General features: G+C 40.0%; 1 protein-coding gene across 3 annotated transcripts in view; it reads left to right on the forward strand.

Moving 5' to 3' along the window:
* col6a4a (collagen, type VI, alpha 4a) overlaps window positions 1-20,338 on the forward strand; it is an 89,112-nt gene that overhangs the window by 11,209 nt on the left and 57,565 nt on the right. The gene's annotated exons all lie outside the window — the stretch shown is intronic.

The following is a 20,338-nucleotide window of genomic DNA, read 5'->3' on the forward strand; positions in this document are numbered from 1 at the left end:
ATATTAATAATATACAATACAAAAAAAGGGGAATGGTTCTACAGTATGTCTGATAATGCAATGGGGATGATTTGCCTGTGAGTGTGTAGTATGATTGTGTAGTTGTGCAGTAGTACCAACACTTGTTAAAAATTGTTTTTATTCTCAGTTTTTATGATTTGCAGTTTACATCATCTGAAGCAAGTCCTAGGCCTCGGGTTCACCTTTCAAGACTCTAAAACACATTTTTAATATCATGCACTCCTTCCTAATTCAATGTTCCAGGAAAAAGTACAATTAGACAGTGTAAAAAAAAAATAAATAAATAAAAATAAATAAATAAATATATATATATATATATATATATATATATATATATATATATATATATATATATATATATACTTTTTTTTTAGGCCAGAACTGTAAAATGTCTGTTTCAAAAATATGTATTTTTACAGATAGTTATTTATTCTTTTGCAAAGTTTGAATCTAGAATTAAACTGTTTTTCTGTATTTAAATCACTTAAAAATTTATTTATTTAAAAAAATGCTGTTATATTCCCCGTTTTCAGATTTAGAACGTTAAAATATTTTACTTTTTTTGCCATTGTTTTTTCCAACACCCTTGATGGCAGATTTTTTTTTGTTGTTGTTGTTTATGAACTTATTTTACAGCGAGTATTGCCCATACTGTGTTCATTATCTCCTCAAGCTTTTCATTTGATTTTCAGATCAATTACTCTGCATCTTCTTCAGCTGAGTTTTTCACGTCTCCACCATGTTTCCAATCAGTGGATGTGTTTTACATGACATCCAGCTGTGTTTAATGGAGTGAGAACCACTAAGATTCAGGTTCTCTTCAGTGTGTGCAGTTGTTTAACACTCCAGTTTCTTTTGTTTCTAACATTGGTTTGCGTTCAGCCTCTTGCAGCAGCTCTGTCAGCTTTAAATCTTCTTCACCTCTGACGTAAAATCAAACACAGACTGAGGACTGGTGTTTGTATAAACAGCTCCAAATGCCTGAGAGTCCTGCTGGTGTTTTCTGGCAAACTCACTCTCTCACTGGACTAACATCAAACCACAGTTTATTCGGCCTGTTTTCTGTGGAGGTTTATGCTATCAGATCTTACCGAAGGCCCAGAGGTGCTCACCAGGGAACTCTAGGAAACCACAAATATGTTCACTTAGCCCAGTTGTGGCTGGTTTTCCTCCCCTGCAAGGTTGCGTTAATTAGCACAGCAGGTTATTAAGGCTGATCAGAGGAGTCTGTCAGATCTGAGCTGATAATGGTTTAATGGGTTTCCCACTTTTTTCAGACCTGCTCTCTTTGCAGGTTCCAGGAATATCTGTTCTCTTTTAAGTGCAGCGAGTTGATTTAATGTGGGAAGCCTCAACATTTTATCAGGACAGAGCAGCCAGATGAAGTCTGGAGGTTTGTGGCTGGTTTTCGTATGCTCTGGCGGCCACATTGAAAGGTGTCGATGAGCAGTTTAACGCTCAGTCTTATTGTTGGCCCGGTTCTGACTGGAACCATCATCCATCTGGCAGTTTGTGTGATTCAGTAACATCAGATATCTGTGATGTGAAGTGTCCTGAGATGACTGTTCGTGCTGGGAATTGTTTCTGGTTAATTCTGTCAGATGGAAATCACTTTGTGTAACTTTATCATATATGAAGAAGCTTTGCCTTGTTAGTTGACTGATTTGTCTGCACACCTCAACATCACTCCTGTAATAACACACCAGCTGATGCAATAAGTCAAAGGTAGAATTCATGTTTTCTTTGACATAAACGTCGTTCAGAAGCCGACTGGTACAGAACTAAAGTTTACTTAATGACAAAAAGTGCTAAACGGTAAAATATTTAAAGTGTTTCTACAGAGACAAGCTATTATTATGGGTAATATTTTTAAATATTTAGATGCACAAAATAATAATTCAATGCATAAATTACTTCTCAGGCTGAACAATTTTGAACTCAAATGCTTATTTGCCTCTTTTTGGTTGGTTTAATTTCAAGAGTTGCTCAAATATTTTTACAAGGGATTAATGATTTTCTAATTGCTGTTTCCATCTTTTCAAATGTGAATGTTTTCTGCGTTTTAATTCACTGTAAACAGACTTCAGTCAATCGATCAGCCAAATAAGACATTCAGTTATCTTGGCCTCTGATTACTGACATTCTGAGAATTAAACAAGTAGTACATATTTGAAAAACATATTTGTGAGTTTTTTAATTGAAAGACTGGATCGTGAATCATGCTACCTGCTGGTGTTTGTGTTTTCTCTCTGTGTGGGTTAGAATCAGGTATAATTATCCTCATATGTCTTTAATTCATCTATCACGTCTTTGCTGGACAGATTGATATAACAGAAGTTTAGCTGAGCTGATTTTATACTGCAGTGATTAAGTATTCCTTTATTTTTTTTGAGCAGTATAAATATAATTCTTTGATGCCTTTATTTTTTTCCTTGAAAAATGATTTGAACCTAAATTTGCAGTTTAATTACATAATTTCTATTGTTGTTGATTTGGAGCTTTCATGATGCTTTTTAAAAGTTTTTTTTCTTTCATTCCTAAACCATAAACCTGTACATGTGCATATTATGGGTTCTTTAAGTAAAGGGTAGCTCAGATCCAGGACTGTCAGACCAAATATTATCAATCTGGATTCATCATCATCCAGATGTTGAGGAAAAATCACATCAGGCAGGTTTCAGTGCAACTTAATCTGACCACCAGAAGTCTGTTTTATTAAAGGTGGCTCAGGATGTCTTCATCACTCCTGGTTTGTACAGCTGTGAGTAATAGACTGGAGTCTTTTTATATTATGTTCGTAATATACTTTTTTTTCTCTTCAACTATGAAGAAGAAGCAAAGATAAAGTCAAAATTGTAGAAAAATCTATAAATTGTGGAGGAAAAAATTCAAGAAGAGAAGATATTTTGGGGAAAAAATTGAAAACTATTTAAAAATGAAACTATATTAATTTTAATGTAATTTTTAATGAAAAAAGTACAAATTATGAGGAAATTTTCTGAAATGACAAAAAATTTAAATCTTAAAAAGCTAAAAAGTGAGTGATGGTGACTGTTAGTGACCACATGGCTACAATCTGGACTGTACTTCTGTAAAATAGAATTTTTATTTTACAGTTTCCCTATTTTGTTAAATTACAAATAACTAGTAAAATCAAGGAAAATTTAGGTAAATCCTCAAAAATTCCTTTAATCAGGAAAACCTCTGTTTCTTACTCAAAATAAACCCAACTGATGTGATTTTTTTCCACATTTAGAGTTCATATTTTCTACATTCTGACTTTAATGAGCTGCTGAGTGACTGAAATGTGGAGTTTCACAGTCTTGGATCAGAAAACCAAGCACAAACAAATATGTTGAATTATTGTATTTATTCAGTTTGTCTCTGTAGCTGACGGATGCATTTTAACTCTGATCTAAAGCATGTTTCCTGCACTCAGATTCCTGCTCTCCGCTACATGTGGCTTTATTGCACATGAGCACATTTATTCTCCTGCTTTTCCTGAAGTCCTTGAACCCCACAGCGAAGACGAACAATGTGAGCTGGTCTGGTTTCAAAACCGAGTCGTGGCTGTTTTCTATCAGCGCTGCTCCAAACATTCACTGCTATACGTTGAAATAACAAATTCCTGGGTTTAGATTAGCGAGAGCTCCAACATCTGCCTTTCAAACACTTTAATCAGTGGCAGTAAACCACCGGGGAGAAACAACATCCACAACGCCGAGGTTTGGTAATGCAAAGCACCAAGGGCCACATCCAGGGCGTCCTTGGTGTTTGACAGCAACGTTACAGCTTCAGCTGAGGGTCAAACACTGTGTTAAAACTGCTGCCACACGTTAGTGTTTTGTAGAATATTCTCACTCTGTCATTCATGCGCTCACCAACGACTGAGTGAAGGTCAAAGCAACTTAACGTGACCCGGCCCACCCACCTTCATGGAGGTTTCCAACCAACCACACCAGATACAGTGCAAATGCCTTAAAAATAAGGAGGCATCTTAGCTACATGCCGTTTTATGGGCAATAGTTGGTCTGCATAATGTCAAAAAAAGTGTTAAATGCTCATCACGCTCCCGACGACGTCTGCTGCGGGACGCGGTTCGCCGCCACTCCGCCGGGTCCGTCGGCAAAGACTTGGACCATCATGGCAGCTGTCTACAACCCGAGTTTGTAGACTCCTCATCGCCGCGTTTCCATCGCTCCACCATCACCTCCACCCTTACCGACACCGAGCCACAGGGACAGCTGGCACCCGCGGCGGCTCCTCTGCACACCAGCCCCGACGCAACCTCAGCCGGAAGCCCTCCACGCCACCTCTCCCGTAAGTTCACAACCTCCCGTCCACCACTTGCCCCACTCTTCGCCCCCTCTACGCTCATCATTGGCGACAGTATCATGAGAGGCATCAGGTTCTTTAACGCTATCACACTGTCATTCCCCGGTGCTACAGCTGCAGACATCGCTGTTAAAATTCCTTCCGTTCTCCGCTCACTCCCCTCCTCTGTACACCGCATTATCCTTCACGTCGGCTGCAACGACACAGCGCGCCCGCAGTCTGAGCAGACAAAACGTGATTTTCAAAATCTGACGGACTTACTGAAAGACTGCGGAAAGTCTATTTTTATTAGCGGGCCCCTACCAACGGTAAACAACAACTCTGAGCGCTTCAGCAGACTGCTCAGCCTGAACACCTGGATTAGCTCGTTCTGCCGTGCCAGCAGAATTAACTTTATTGACAATTTTAACTGTTTCTGGAACAGGCCAGAATATTTTAACAGTGATGGCATCCATCCAAACAGGTCCGGCAGATCACTTTTAATCTCAAATATCCAATACACCGTCCACACTTCAGACTGACTAGTGCCAGTGTTTACATCCATCTCTTCTTCACGCTCCACTGAACCGCCTCCCAGCTACAGCGCCCCCCTCTGTCCCCACCTGGAACTCCCCCCATCTTCCCCTCCAGCACACCCACTGCCTCCCCCCTCTGGCTCCCCTTGCCCGTCACCCCCGCAGTACCAGAATTCAACAAGCTGCCAAATCCCCACCATCATCAGCTTCAGACAACCTCGGCAGCCCTCCCTCAGAAACTGCCATTTTGCTAACCTTCGCCCACTTCCACGGACCTCACAGCCTTGTCCCCAGAAGCCCTCCCCTAATCACACATCCACACTTCACCTGAACTTTGCCCTCTTCAACACCCGCTCCGTCACCAGCAAAGGCCCCATTCTACAATTATTCATCCTGGACAATAAACTGGACTTCCTCTGTCTAACCGAAACATGGCACAAACCACTGGACTTCTACCCACTCAACCAAGCCACCCCCTCCGGATACACGTACCTCAACTCACCCCGCCCAGAAGGTCGAGGAGGCGGCATCGCAGTCATCCACAAACAGGTCTTCACAACCATCCCACTTTCCATCCCTGCCTCCCCCTCCTTTGAACACCTTGTTTTTAAATCACCCGGTCCCACCCCAATGGTCACTGCTATCATTTACCGCCCACCTAAACCAAACCCCTCATTTCTCCCTGACTTTTCCCACTTTGCCACCCAGCTATTAGCTACATCTCCGTCAGTCCTCATCCTTGGTGACTTCAACTTTCACATGGACAACCTTCACAGTAAATCTGCCTCTGACTTCCTAGATCTCCTACAATCACTCAACCTCACCCAGCATGTCAATTTCCCCACCCACAACCATGGACACATCCTCGATCTGGTTTGCTCCTCTGGTCTTACAGTCCTAAATATCTCCAGCTGTCATCTCTCCATCTCTGACCACCTAGCAATAACTATGGACATCAGCCTCCCCACCCCCCTGCCCAAGGAAAAACGGACAATCTTTTTTAGAAACACCAGATCACTCTCCCCCTCTGTATTCTCCGCCTCACTGACCACTGCATTGTCCGTCTCCCCTCCCCCGTCAATCAATAACCCCACTGACCTCATCAACCACTACAATCATACTCTCTCTTCCTGTCTTGATCAGCTTGCTCCCCTCAAATCCAAATTAGTTACTTTCTCCCACTCTGCTCCATGGTACACCCCTGAACTCCACCTCATGAAAGCCCATAAACGACAGCTAGAACGTCTTGTCAAGAAAACAAACCTGACGGTTCACCGCCAAGCCTACTCTGACTTCCTCCAACAATACAAAGACGCCCTGAAATCTGCACGGTCCACTTTCTACTCTGACCTGATCAATACCAGCTCCAACAACCCCAAATCCCTCTTCTCAACTGTCAATAAACTCCTTGCCCCCCCGGACACCGTCTCAAACTCGTTCACCACTGACAAATGCAACCTGTTCCTCTCTTTTTTTCATAACAAAATCATCTCCATCCATAGCAGCCTTGTCACCTCTCCCACTTCACTTGATCCCCCCTCTCCTCCACCAAACCCTCTGAACTTTCCCCCCCTGGCCCACTTCTCGCCCGTTTCCCCCCTGGACCTGCCCAAATTCATCACTGGAACTAAAAACTCCACATCCTGCCTGGACCCCATCCCCACTGCCCTCCTCAAAAACTGCCTCCCTGTTATCGCCCCCCTCATCTCTAACATCATCAACACTTCCCTCAGTACTGGCTGTGTCCCCTCACCCCTCAAGCTCGCCTCTGTCTCCCCCATCCTCAAAAAACCTGGTTTGGATCCAACCTCCCCTCACAACTTCCGGCCCATCTCCAATCTCCCCTTCATATCCAAAACATTAGAACGTGTCGTCGCTGCCCAGTTGAAAACTCACCTCACCTCCAACAACCTGTATGAAACCTTTCAATCCGGATTCCGCTCTCATCACAGCACTGAAACTGCTCTCCTCAAGGTCACCAATGATCTCCTCCTCTCCTCAGACTCTGGACAAGTCACCATCCTCATTCTTCTCGACCTCTCTGCAGCATTTGACACAATCAATCACTCCATCCTCCTGTCCCGCCTTCAATCCTCCATTAACATCACCGGCACCGCCCTCACCTGGTTCACATCATATCTCACTAATCGACAACAATTCATCAAGGTCAACAACTGCACATCACCCACCGCCCCCCTGTCCCATGGTGTCCCTCAAGGATCAGTACTTGGCCCCCTCCTCTTTATCCTGTACCTCCTCCCCCTCGGCAACATCATCCGCCGCCACAACCTACACTTCCATTGCTACGCCGACGATATCCAACTCTACATCTCCACCAACACCACCGCCACCACCACCCTCCCCTCTCTCTCCAGCTGCCTGGCCGACATTAAATCCTGGATGAGGAAAAATTTTCTCCTGCTAAACTGTGACAAGACTGATCTCATCCTTATTGGACCTAAATCACTCACACCATTTCCCCACCCCCCCATTACCATTGATAACACCACCCTATCTCCTTCTGCTCACATCCGCAACCTCGGTGTGATATTTGACAGCAACCTCACTTTTGAACCCCACATTAATCAGATCACCAAAACTGCCTATTTCCATCTCCGCAACGTCGCCCGTCTCCGCCCCTTCCTCTCCTTCTCAGCCGCTGAAACCCTCATTCATGCCTTCGTCACTTCCCGCCTTGACTACTGCAATAGCGTTCTCTTCGGCTCCACCTCCAAAGTTCTCAATAAACTTCAACTCATTCAAAACTCTGCTGCCCGACTCCTCACCCGAACCTGTTCTCACGACCATATCACACCCGTCCTGCGGAACCTCCATTGGCTCCCCATTTCACACCGCATCCAGTACAAACTGCTTCTCCTCACCTTCAAGTCCATCCATAATCTAGCCCCCTCTTACCTTACCGATTTGCTCCTCCCCTACACCCCCCCCAGGAATCTCCGTTCCTCCCACACAAACCTCCTTTCCATCCCGCACAGGACCAGCCGGCGACATTGGGGGGACAGAGCCTTCGCCATTGCCGCCCCCACACTCTGGAACTCGCTCCCCCATGCCCTCCGTGACTGCACCAACCTCACCACATTTAAATCCCTTTTAAAGACTCACCTTTTTAGATCTGCTTTCCTTAAGTGATTCTGTATTTTATCTTGAACTTGTTTACTATCTACTGATTTTAATTATCTGTTTTGTTCTATCTTATTGTATTTTATGTACAGCGTCTTTGAGCTTTTGGAAAAGCGCTTTATAAATAAATTTATTATCACAGTTTTCTAAATCCAGTCTTAGTGTCTTTTGAATTGCTTTGTGTGACCAACAATCCAAATATACGTAGTTTACTGTGACGTTGGCCAAAGGCAGGACTCCAGGCTGTATATGCGACCACTTTTTGAGAGCGAGTGAGTTAAAATTTCATGCATGATGGTCATTAGTTTGACAGGTAGCAGCTGTTTTAGCCATAATGATGGAAAGTCTTGCTTTTTCTTCTTCGCTTTTTCTGACACTTGAAACTATACATTCATCTGTTCCGATGGTGATGTGTCTGAATATTTAAATAAAACGAGGAGGAGGCTGGTGGGGAGGGAGAGGCACCACCTTAACCAGTGAAGAAGAGAAACTACATTTAATCACAGTGGAGATTTTATTCCTCCTAAGGTGCAGATTTTTAAAAACTCTGCTGCATTTGTATCCAGGTGGAGAGTTTCTTGAAGTTTCCTGACAACTGCTGCACCACCTTACCAACACACAAAAGCACCTGCAGTTTAGAGTTTGCAGAATCGGTTAAACAGCTTTTTTTGTAACAGAGTTTTTAGTAGTTGTTTGCGCTCAAATGTGGTCAGAAATATCCATATTAGTGTTGACAAGGCCTCACGTCATGCAGTGTCCTTTTCGTCCTTTTGCATCTTTTTTTGGACGTCATTTTCATTGCGTTGCGGTTGTTGGGGGTCATTTTGCATCTTATTTTGATAAATTTGTGCATTGTTTTGGTCATTTTCCATCTTATTTTGGTCATTTTTATTGCCTTGTGGTTGTTCTGGGTCATTTTGCATCTGATGTTGGTCATTTTGCCTCTTATTTTGGTCATTTAGTCTTATTTTGGTAACGCTAATCGATGTCGTTAATGACATTTTGGGCATTTTGCGTCTTGTTTTGGTCAGCTTCAATGCAACAGCACGAGTGAGTCATGCTGTATGATGAAGGTTACCTGTGTTTCATAGCAGATTAAAACCGGTCTGCTGGCATTGAGTCACCCTCAATTTCCCAACAGCTGGTTTCATAAAACCCAAATTTTTGATAACCTTTGGAACTTATACGTATCTCTAGTTACCACTAGTGAAATGAATAGTACATTTCGTGAGTAATTTGGGTAATTTTCATTGTCTAAATGTTGTTTGGGATCATTTTTGCATCTTGATTTGTCATTTTGTGCATCGTTTTTGGTGATTTTCAGTCTAATTTTGGTCATTTTCTTTGCCTTGTGGATGTTTAGAATCATTTTGCGTCTTATGTTGCCCTTTTTAGCACTTTGTGGTTGTTTTGGGGTCCTTTTGTATCCTATTTTAGTGATATTTTCGCATCAATTTTCATCAAGTTGCACCACTGGAACACTTTCAAAAGCACACACTTGTTAAAAAAAACAAAACAAAAAAAAAACATTTGATGTGATTTGTCATGGCTGGATTTAGAGCAGCATCTTCACTAGCTGCTGCTGTTTGGTTATTTCAGATTCGTCCTCACACCTCATTCAGGTTCTCCACTCAGGTCAATTGCAGTACGGGATGTTGTCAATTAGAAACCAAGGAAAGAAGAATGATGTTGTTTCTATGTTCACCGTCAAGTAAATCCTTGTAAAGCCATTTAAGAGTTCTATATCTCTATAAATACAACTCCTACAGCCATGAAATTTGGTGTGTTTATGTGTCTGACCATATTTCAGTTAAAAACTTGGTCTCCTCCTCTCTCCATGTGCTGCCACGATTCATTTTCCCTTTTACATATGCCAATGATATGATCAAAATTACTTCAAAATTACTTTCATACTTGTCCAACGTTACTCAAAATATATCTAAGTTGACTTGATAACTCTGGCTGCAAGAGTGAACACAAGAGTCTTTATACCCTTAAAGTTATCCAAAATGACTTGAAGCGCTTCAAAAATGACCTAAAATGTGTTTAATACAAATCAAAATTGGTCTTAAATTTCTCAAACCTTGTCCACAATTACTCAAAATTGGCTATAATTACTGAAAGTGTCCAAAATGACTTAAACCTTGAGCAAAATTGCCTATAAATTGGTCCAAAATTACTCAAATTGTCCATAATTACTCTGCTAAATATGAGTAAAAGATTCAAGTCAGTGGAATAAAAGTGTAGTGTAATTTTATGCAAAACACCCTCACAATATGTGGTTGCATGTTGGTGAGTCCTGACACCTGAAACGTTCCAAAGTGTCTTCCACACCTTGGAAGTCAGTTTTTGATTTATCCATCACAGATTTAGTTTGCCGCTATTCTGTTGTCACAGGAGGAGAAACAGACACATAAAGACAATTAGCACATGCGCTTCATTACGATACAGAAAGTGTAACAACAACTCACTCCGTTCCAACATGTGCATTCAACATGTGTAGCTGTCGGGGTAATCTCTGCCTCGTCCAGGGTCAGTCCTAATTGCGGAGCTGCGAGCCTTCGGGGCAGATTTTCCTCCTGGAGGGTCCGATGACGAACTCTGAGAGCAGCTGTGAGCTAACTCTGTTGTTTTATGTGTTTTTTTTTCTCATTAAAGTGAATTTTTAACAGTCGTTGTGATCTTTTTAGGGCATTCGCTCAGAGGTTGTAGTAAAATTCCGATCAGTCAGACTGTTTCCAGCTGTGCAGGTAATCCCTATAAGGCAGCCGTCTGAGACCTTAAACTCCACAGTCCCGAGAGGAGTGTCTGTTGCTAGAATAAAACCCTCCGCTGTCGATCACGTCTACAAAAAGAATTTAGGTGTGATGGAAGTTCAGCACACTGTGGAGGGTTCACGTTGTTATGTCAGTTTAGATCAAATGAAAAGGTCTCAATATTGGTGCCGTTAAAGGTCCCACCTGGTGAAAATGTGCTGCTGTTGTGTTTTGTATGTTTTGTCAAGCCAACTAGATGCCCTTCCAGCTTTACAAGCCAGCAGGAATTTTAATTGGCTTCTTTGTGCTCTCATGTCCAAAATGACTCAAAACTCATCCGCAGTTAATCAAAATCAGTTCCAAAAGACTCAAACTATTCACAAACTTGTCCAAAATGACTCAAATTTTATACAAGTTGGCTCGTAAATTCTGCCTGCAGGAGTGAACAAAAGAATCTTCATGCACTCGATGTTGTCCAAAATTACTCAAACTTTGTCCAAAATGACTTGAAACCTATGCACATTACCTGACAATTGGTCAAAAATGACTCAAAATTTGCAAAAAACTTACCCATAATGAATCAAAATTTCTTAAAAACCCCTGTAAATTTGTCCAAAAGGACTCAAAAGTGTCCAAAAGGACAGAAAACGAATCCAAATTTCCTTAATATGTCTTCAAAATGTCTCGAAATTTGTCAAAAATTACTTGAAATTTATCCAGAATGACTTAACGTTTATTAGTTTCGCGTCTGTCTGTGGTCATCTTGTGGCTCTTTGTCTCTCTCTGATTGTTTTGTGTTGCTTCTTCTAGTTTTTTGTCTTTTTGTAGTGGTTTTGCATCTGTTTCTGGTTATTTTGTGTGTTTTTATAGTAGTTTTGCATCACTTTTTGGTCATTTTGTGTCCCTTTGTCTGTCTTTGTGTTTTGTTATGGTTATTTTGTGTCTGTGTTTCTCTTTGTGTCTCTTTTTGATTGTTTTGTGTCTTTGTTGTTGTTTGTCCCTCTTTGTGGTAGTGTTGCATCTCTTTCATTGTAGTTTGTGGTTGTTTTGTCTCTTTGTAGTCATTTTATGTCTCTTTGTAGTAGTTTTGCATCTGTTTGTGGTTATTGTGTTTCTTTGTAGTAGTTTTGCATCTCTTTGTGGTTATTGTGTCTCTTTGTAGTAGTTTTGCATCTGTTTGTGATCATTTTGCATCTCTTTGTCCCTCTTTGTGGTAGTTTTGCATCTCTTTCCTTGTAGTTTGTGGTTATTTTGTGTGTTTTTGTAGTCATTTTATGCCTCTTTGTAGTAGTTTTGCATCTGTTTGTGGTTATTTTGTGTCTTTTTGTAGACATTTTATGCCTCTTTGTAGTAGTTTTGCATCTGTTTGTGATCATTTTGCATCTCTTTGTCCCTCTTTGTGGTAGTTTTGCATCTCTTTCCTTGTAGTTTGTGGTTATTTTGTGTCTTTTTGTAGTCATTTTATGCCTCTTTGTAGTAGTTTTGCATCTGTTTGTGGTTATTTTGTGTCTTTTTGTAGACATTTTATGCCTCTTTGTAGTAGTTTTGCATTTGTTTGTGATCATTTTGCATCTCTTTGTCCCTCTTTGTGGTAGTTTTGCATCTCTTTCCTTGTAGTTTGTGGTTGTTTTGCGTCTCTTTGAAGAACACACCACAGACTAGTCAGCCTGCTGTTTGCAGATGATCTGCCTTGTTGGTTGTTGAGCTCCTCACACTTGGTCCTCCAGTTGACCTCCAAGCATCCGTCTAGGCTGTAAAGTCACCGGAGCATCAGTGGGAGGAAATCCTTCAGATTGTCCGTCCCGCTCTGCTCTGTCCTGCAGGCCTGATTTCAGCTTGGACCGGCGTTCTAAACAATGAGGCCCTTTAACATCAAACACTCCGTCCATACAGCCGAACCGCTCCGACTCTGGCTAAATAAATACAGTCATGGCGCACCGTGGAGGTCTGAGTAAATGGAGGTGGATGTAAACGATGCAGAGACCCTCCTTCAATCAGCCTCGCCGTGATTACCTTCACATGCTTCACATTAGAGCCTCCTTCGCTCTCAGGGCCTCAGCAGTTTGGCAGGTGATTAAACACAGGCTGGAAACTTGTTTGTGGGGGCGGAGAGCGCCAGCACACATGTTCATACATGTACTCACACAAAGGGAAACACGCCTAATGCCTTCCATAAAAGAAGGCGTCCGCTTGCAGTACCACCGCTGGTTACTGTCACTTTTACTGCTTTCACTCTCGAAGGCCCTGAAGAGAGACGGACGCTTCGATTTCCAAGGAGTCCTGCTGGAAAACAGTCACAGACGAGCTTCTTGGAATTCTTCAGCGGTTGTAACCAGCTGGCACATGTAGTGAAGTCTGAACTACAAACATCCATGGCCAAGTTTTTTTTTTATATTTCCATTGAATCAGGCTTCAGGAGGGAACCCAGAAGAGTGATGAAAAACTGGTGATGCAGATGGAGAAAAAGGAGGAGAAAGATGAACTCAAGACCAACATTTAACTGTGTAAATGTGTGGCTTGTTGTAAAAACACATTTTTTAAATTTCATTGCTTAACAATTAACTGTTATATTGCTGAATATCCCTATTAAATTACAAATTCTAACTAGTAAAATCACGAAATAAAATTATAAATTTACATATTTTTCATAAGAAAACAGACCAAAACTGTAACTAATATCCAAAAAAAATTTTTTTTAGAAATGGTAATGCTTTTTTTGTTGTTACGACATCATAAAATTGTACTGCTTTGTTGTATTTAAATTTGGATAAAATAATATTTTGGAGAAAAACTTTGTATATTAAGAATTGACAAATAGTAAATGTTTTTTATGCTTTAACAAATTTGTCCTGTTTTGTTAAATTACAGATAATATCTAGTAAAATTGCAGGTAAAAAGTGTTAATTTACATGTTGGAAAAACTGACCAAAACTGTCAATCAAGTCTATATCAAACATCTGTGTTTTTATAAATGATAATTTGTTCTTTCATGACATTTGACCATAACATTACACCGTTTTTACGTTGTCTTAAATCAGCAACAAATATTTAAAATTATTGTGAGAAAACTTCTCCATATTTAGGATTGTTTCACAGATTTTCCCTGTTTCGTTAAATTCCAGACAATATCTGGTAAAATCACTGAAAAAAATACAAATTTACATGTTGACTGTAAAAAAAAAAGTATATTAACAGCTATTGACTTATCACTGATTATTTTCTACTGAAATTATAAGAACAGACTGAGAGCAGAGCAACTGCACATACTGATATGATTTCTGAAAATAGAACCACGTCAGCTGGTGATCCAACACAGAAGCTGTAGAGGAATAGAATGGAGACAGTGCCTCTGTGATTGTTTTACATTGTCACTTTGTGCCTTTTTGTGGTCTGTTCACATCTCTTTGTGGTCGTCTTGTGTCTCTGTGGTCATTTTGTGGTTGTTATACATCTCTTTGTGGGTCATGTAGTGTCTTTTTGGAGTTGTTTTGGGTCACTTTGTGGTTCGTTTACATTGTTTTTTTGCCATTTTGAGCCTCTTTGTGGTCATTTTGTGTCTGTTTGTTTTACATTGTTTTGTGGTCATTTTGTGCCTCTTTATGTGGTATTCTGTGGTCAGTTTGCATCTCTTTTTGATTGTTTTCTGTCTTTGTAGTTGTTTTGTGTGTCTTTGTGGTAATTTTGTTTCTTTGTGATTGTTTTGTCTTTTTATAGTCATTTTATGTGTCTTTTGTAGTCATTTTGTGTCTGTTGTTTTCTTTTCTTTTGGGGTCATTTTGCAACTCTAAAGAGTATAACTCTGACTAATTAGCAGCTGTTTTCAGGTGATCCGCCCTGTTGGTTGTTAAGGTGTGATGCACAAACTGTTGTTTGCAAAGTTTACGTTTATACCAGAGTTACATCCAGTAACTACTATTTGTTCTGGTGCACTCAGAGTTAATATTAACACAGTTTATGCAGTGGAAAATCACTGTTGTTGACATCCACAAGAACATACCCTACACAAAACTATTTTATATTTACTCCACTAAGGAGGTGGAGCCTCAGCAGAGTTATGTGATGATTGGCATTGGTTGGTCTGTCTTTTAGCAACATTACTGAAAAACCAACTAACAGCTTTGAATGAAATTTTCCAGGAAGGTCAGAAATGACACAAGGACCAACTGATTAGATTTTGGCAGTGATGCAGCTTATAGTCTGGATCCACAGATTTGTTAAAGATGTCTGTATCACTGCCAGATAGCATCATGGCATCACTATAACTATGACTACAAGTGAATGTTATGTCAGCTGCCTGCTGACGATCACATGATTGTGGTCCTACTACAAATCCACTGCTGCAGACTTATCCGTCAGAAATGATACGAGGAACAACTGATTAAATTATTGGGGTGTTTCCAAGTCCCATCATTTCCCGCCGCCCGCTACATATTTAGCTCATGCGATTCAGTATCTGTACATAACGTACACATGCATAACACACACCTGTGCTCAGCACAAGGCCATTTTGTTTGTGGGTACATCTATACTATGGTCACGTAATATGTTGCCGTGATTTCTGATCATCAATAACTAATAAACAAATGCTGTATTTCGACAAATATGCTGCATTTCTGACAATGCCATATGAGGGAATGAACAGCCTTGGCGCACTACTGTGCTTTCCGATTGCTTTTCTTGTTATGATTTGTTGTGGTTGATTTTATTGATGGCATGCAGCTTGTTTATCTGAGTTGATTGATTGATTCAGGCACAGAGAAATAACCAGTCATCTGTTTGATTAACTTGACAATGAGCATCTGTCACACAAATGGCCATCTGAACACTGACTGTTGATTGACACTTTACCATCATTTGAGTTCAAGCCCCCTTTTTTGATGTTTTTTTTTTTCAGTACACAGACCTCCCCTTTTATTTTCACATTCGTTCTGATATGTTTAACATAATCCTCAGTGTTTCCTCTAGGACTTTTTCCTGCAGCAGCAGCAGGTTTATTGCATTGAATTATAGTTTAGGAAAAGATCCCCCGACTTCTTTTATACTGTGTTTGGGATTAAAAAAAAATGCAACAGGTTGCATCAATATTTTTGCATTCAGACAACTTCTAATGAAATTATGTTCAACCAACAAGCTACACTGAGTTGGAGGAATTTTAATTACTAACACAAATTCAGTTGTTCCGACTAGTTTTCCCACATTACTTAGAAGAATGTTTTGCGTGTTACGTGCTTTATTACCGTAGTCATGTATAGAAGTTTTTAAGTTGGCATTTTTTTTAATGAAGTTGTTCCATTTCAATTTTCTTCAGTATTACTTAGATCTTTCATGTTTTTGTTCTCCTAATAGCTTTGAAGAAAATAATTCAACTACAAAACTATGCAGGTTTGTTTAGTAGGTTGATGTGGAAATCTGAAACTTTGAAATCAAGTAAAATTGAACTGCCAAGCAAGTCCTTAAAGTTACCTCAACTTGATTTTTGTTTGAAATCACCTAATGCAAAAAAAACCCTTTAAATTACACACATTAGTAAGTTGAGGCTAATGTGTAAACACACCCCATGAAAATAACGTTTGCAACTTAAAAGATTTATCTAAACCAGTCAATTAGATTTTTTTATAATCTTGCAATTATGCATTTACATAAGCATTGGGAACGGGTCCCTTGAATTACTTTTACATTTTTATGCTTTTTATTATATTGTAGGTTGAAATGTAGTGACTACAAAGACCACAGCACCATTTTTATTGAACCATTCAGTGAGTCTATTTGTTCTGTGGACGGAGGACAGTTATCTCTTCCCTCTGAGGGGACAGTTGGACCCAAACCTGCCTGTAAATCTTTAGATTTGTGTCCCGTCTCCAGCTCGTCTAGAAGGTTCTCTGGGCAGGAGTTCAGGATGGATGCAGTGAGCAGGGAGGTGGTATAAAGCAGCAGGAATCTCTGCATCTGCTGCTCATCCAGCCTATTCTCATGACATTTAAATAGTTTGTGACCTGTGATGTGGCCAGACGCTGTCTGCTGCCCACAGATCGCAGGAAATGGCACCGTTAGGCAGTAAGCAGAGCCAGATGGCACCACGCTCTGAAGTCTCCTGGATCGAAATGGTTTAAATTCATTTGGCTGCTGGAGCCGCGGGCTTCTCTGGAGCTTCACATGAGAACATCAGGCGAACATCAGCACTTTGACAGAGTTATAGACTTTGTCCCAGCAGTCGTCTGAGCTGTTTGTTTCTCGTCACTTAACTCCTTCTGGAGAAAACAGTCAAAGATGCTGGAAGGAGGAGGCAGAGTTCTGTACATCTTGGTCTCTTAATTAGTTTTACGTGCACCAGATTAAATCAAAGACTCCAACTGAATGTTCAGAGCTACAGAACCCTCATTAAAGAAGATACTCAGACTAAAAGAATGTGTTTAGTGAGCTGTTAGTCTTAAGTATTCAGTAATCAGGAAATCATCAACTATTAAGTTGATCTCCAGCTGTCTTTAGTGATAATAAATGTTTAAATTCTGTGATTTCAGCTTCTTAAATCTGAATATTTTCTGTGTATTTTCTTTCTCAATGACAGTAAACTGAGTGTCTTTGGACAAACCAAGATGTGAGGAAACTGATCCAGATTTTTACCAACTTCTGACATTTTAGACACCAAATAACAAATCAGTCAGATAATTGATTAATCGGCAAATATAAAGAGAACACTAAACCTTTTTTAAAAATCAGTTTTTTGCTTTTAAAAGTACAAATGTTTAAAATGTTTATATATTTTCAAATGCAAAATATATTTTTTAAATATTACATATTTTTAAATCTTAAAAAAATTACTCATCAGCCAAACAACTAATCAATTAATTATGAATTAATAAAGCCAGTTACAGAGATGTGACTTTTCCTTCAATTTAACAGTTTGTTGGTTTAAGTTAAAGCCCAACATGATGAATTTAAGTTGAGATACTGATTTTTAAGGTGAAGAAAAGGGTAAATTATTAGATAAAGTGGCTGTGATATTGTTTATTTGGAGGTTTAACTGGGTTTTCTTCATAATCTATATTTGTAGGCCTATGGAAGAAACAACATGACTGATAACCTTTCATTTGTACCTTTAAAAGGATCTTAATGTCGTCAGTGGAGGTAACAGTTCAGTCAGTGAACTAATTTACAAACTAAGGGCTTTTTAATGAGTAAAAAACAGCATATAACATAAGAACCACCACTACATTTTCACCTTTGTTGTAAATTAAAGAGTAGGATCCCTGTTTGGATAAAGAAGCTGAAACAGAGGTGGGATGACCTCGACCCTGACTTCCAGTGAACCCTCCGGTGATTTCATGATCCGTCCGCCTCGTCTCATTTCACAGCTGACATGCATGTAAAGTGAGCATCCTGTGCAGAATCAGTGTAATGAGCAAAATTATGTCTCCTTGAACTCATCTAATACGAGTGACGTCAGACCAGAACCACAGAAAATACTAAATCAGAGTTTGTGCAGCAAAGACGATAAATCAGCTCAGAACAGCAGGAAATGATTAAACCTGTTGATTGGACTGTGTGTGACCTCTGTGGCAGAAAAATAAAATGTGCTGCAATGTTATGACAGTTTAGGAAGTTTGTGGGGTCACAGAGATGTTGAAAGAGGGTTTGAAAATCCAACAAATCCAACACCCTGTTTCCAAAAAAGTAGAAATGATAGAAATATAAACAGAATGCACTAAACATTAAGATTTCTCAGTTTAACCTGCAGTTTCTGTGCAGTTTTTGCTCATCTTTCACTGAATTATAAAGTCCTGCACCTCTATGGAAACAGCACAACCACGACTAGAAGTCGAGAGAACTCAGAAATGTCTTCATTCACCAACACTGGAAAAGGAATGGTGGCTCTATGTACTATAGATACTTCACTATTTACATTTCAACTAATTTTCGTTCTCATACACTACATCTGAAGACTGTCTGAATTTTTGCCATGTTACTGTTGGTCACACTTAAGGCCTCTACACACTGCAATTTTAACAATCTTATAATTTCACAGCTTGCCACACTGCACGACATGAATCTAATAATCTTTGGCCACGATGTGAAGTTTGCTCTGTGCAGATTGCACAATGAAAACGCAGCTGAATCACAGCCTACGATGTACATAATTTGACGTGAATGCGCAAGAATGAAACGTCATAAGCGTGCGCCATCCATCCACGAAAAATAAACAACCGAAGCATAAACATTATTTAATAACATAAGCTAAGTGCTGTGGCCACTATTTACAGTGGTGTTTGTGTGTGCTTGCTAGCCGCTAATGTTAGATTACTAACCTAGGAGCTGCAATTCTGCCGCTATGTCCTTCCATGCTTTGTCTTTTTTTGCCCGGTTGTGGTACGAGCTGGAGGACACATCAATAAGGCTTCTGCTGCCACAAATCTACTAGGCTGTCTTCTTTGTTTTAATCCTACATGCTTGTTTTGATGCGCTTTGTGGCCACAAATCATCTATTTGGGTTTAGTGCTAGTGCCACGCTGATCAGTACGTCATTTCATACTGCATTTCTATTGGTTATTTAGCTGTCGTAGGTCGCAGCAGCAGTCACACCTTGAGATCATCACCCAAATTTATGACACTGTCAGAATTTTATCGCAGCTTGTCTTTGGTTGCAAGACCATCCTTGAACCTGTCTCACAGTGCGATGTAGGACCACCAATTTAGAGCCACGACCAAAGATATCGCCACGATTCGCTCACGATTGTTATCTTTCGTCTGGGACGGCCGAAAATCGCACAGTGTGTGGTGGACTTTATAGCTTGACAGTTGCACAGTGGAGCGAAGAATTTTTTTGGTTTTCACAGAATCTGGTTGAAGCAAGCAGTAAATTTTTGGCAGTCAAGTATCGTGACTGAAAGTTGCAAATCTGACTGACAATCCCCTCTGTTTTTACAGTTTCTGCCTGATAAACAGTGGCATTTTGACAATTCTCTAAAAGCATAACATATTTTTCAAACCCTCTAACAGGTTTTGGGGCTCAGAGGGCTGATTAGTCAAGTTAATGAAATGCTGATGTAGGTGTTGTGCAGTGTGAAGCCTTTCTAGTTCGAGCTTGTGTTCTTAGCTAATATTGCTCAACAAATCTAATCCTGCAGATTGAACAATAACTATGAATTCTCCAAGAAAGTATCACCTTGAAAATGCCAACATAGTTCTAGAAATGCTTTCATTTAAATTGTCCTCAGGTGACCAGGTTACCAATACTGGGGAAAAAAAATGTGACTCTACTGCGGCCATTCGTAATAGATTTCCATATTATTCTCTGCCTTTCAAAACATGACCTGCAGTTCAGTCAAAAACTCTCCAGTTTTTTTGTCATGTGACTGTTGGTCAAGTTTTTTGGGCAGAAATTTAAATGAGACACGTAGAATAAAGGGATTTTACTGAGATATCACGATTTAAAGCCTAGATGTGGTTACTTTGTCGGATAAAAACCCAGTAATTCTTTCTGTTTTTATAATCTGTTTTAGAAAAATTGTGTAATTTTTTGTCATTTTGTCAACATAAAATGTCAGGTAGCAGATTGATGTGTTTAAAATCAGT

This window comes from Amphiprion ocellaris, chromosome 9 (assembly GCF_022539595.1).
Source record: "Amphiprion ocellaris isolate individual 3 ecotype Okinawa chromosome 9, ASM2253959v1, whole genome shotgun sequence".
NCBI lineage: Eukaryota > Metazoa > Chordata > Actinopteri > Pomacentridae > Amphiprion > Amphiprion ocellaris.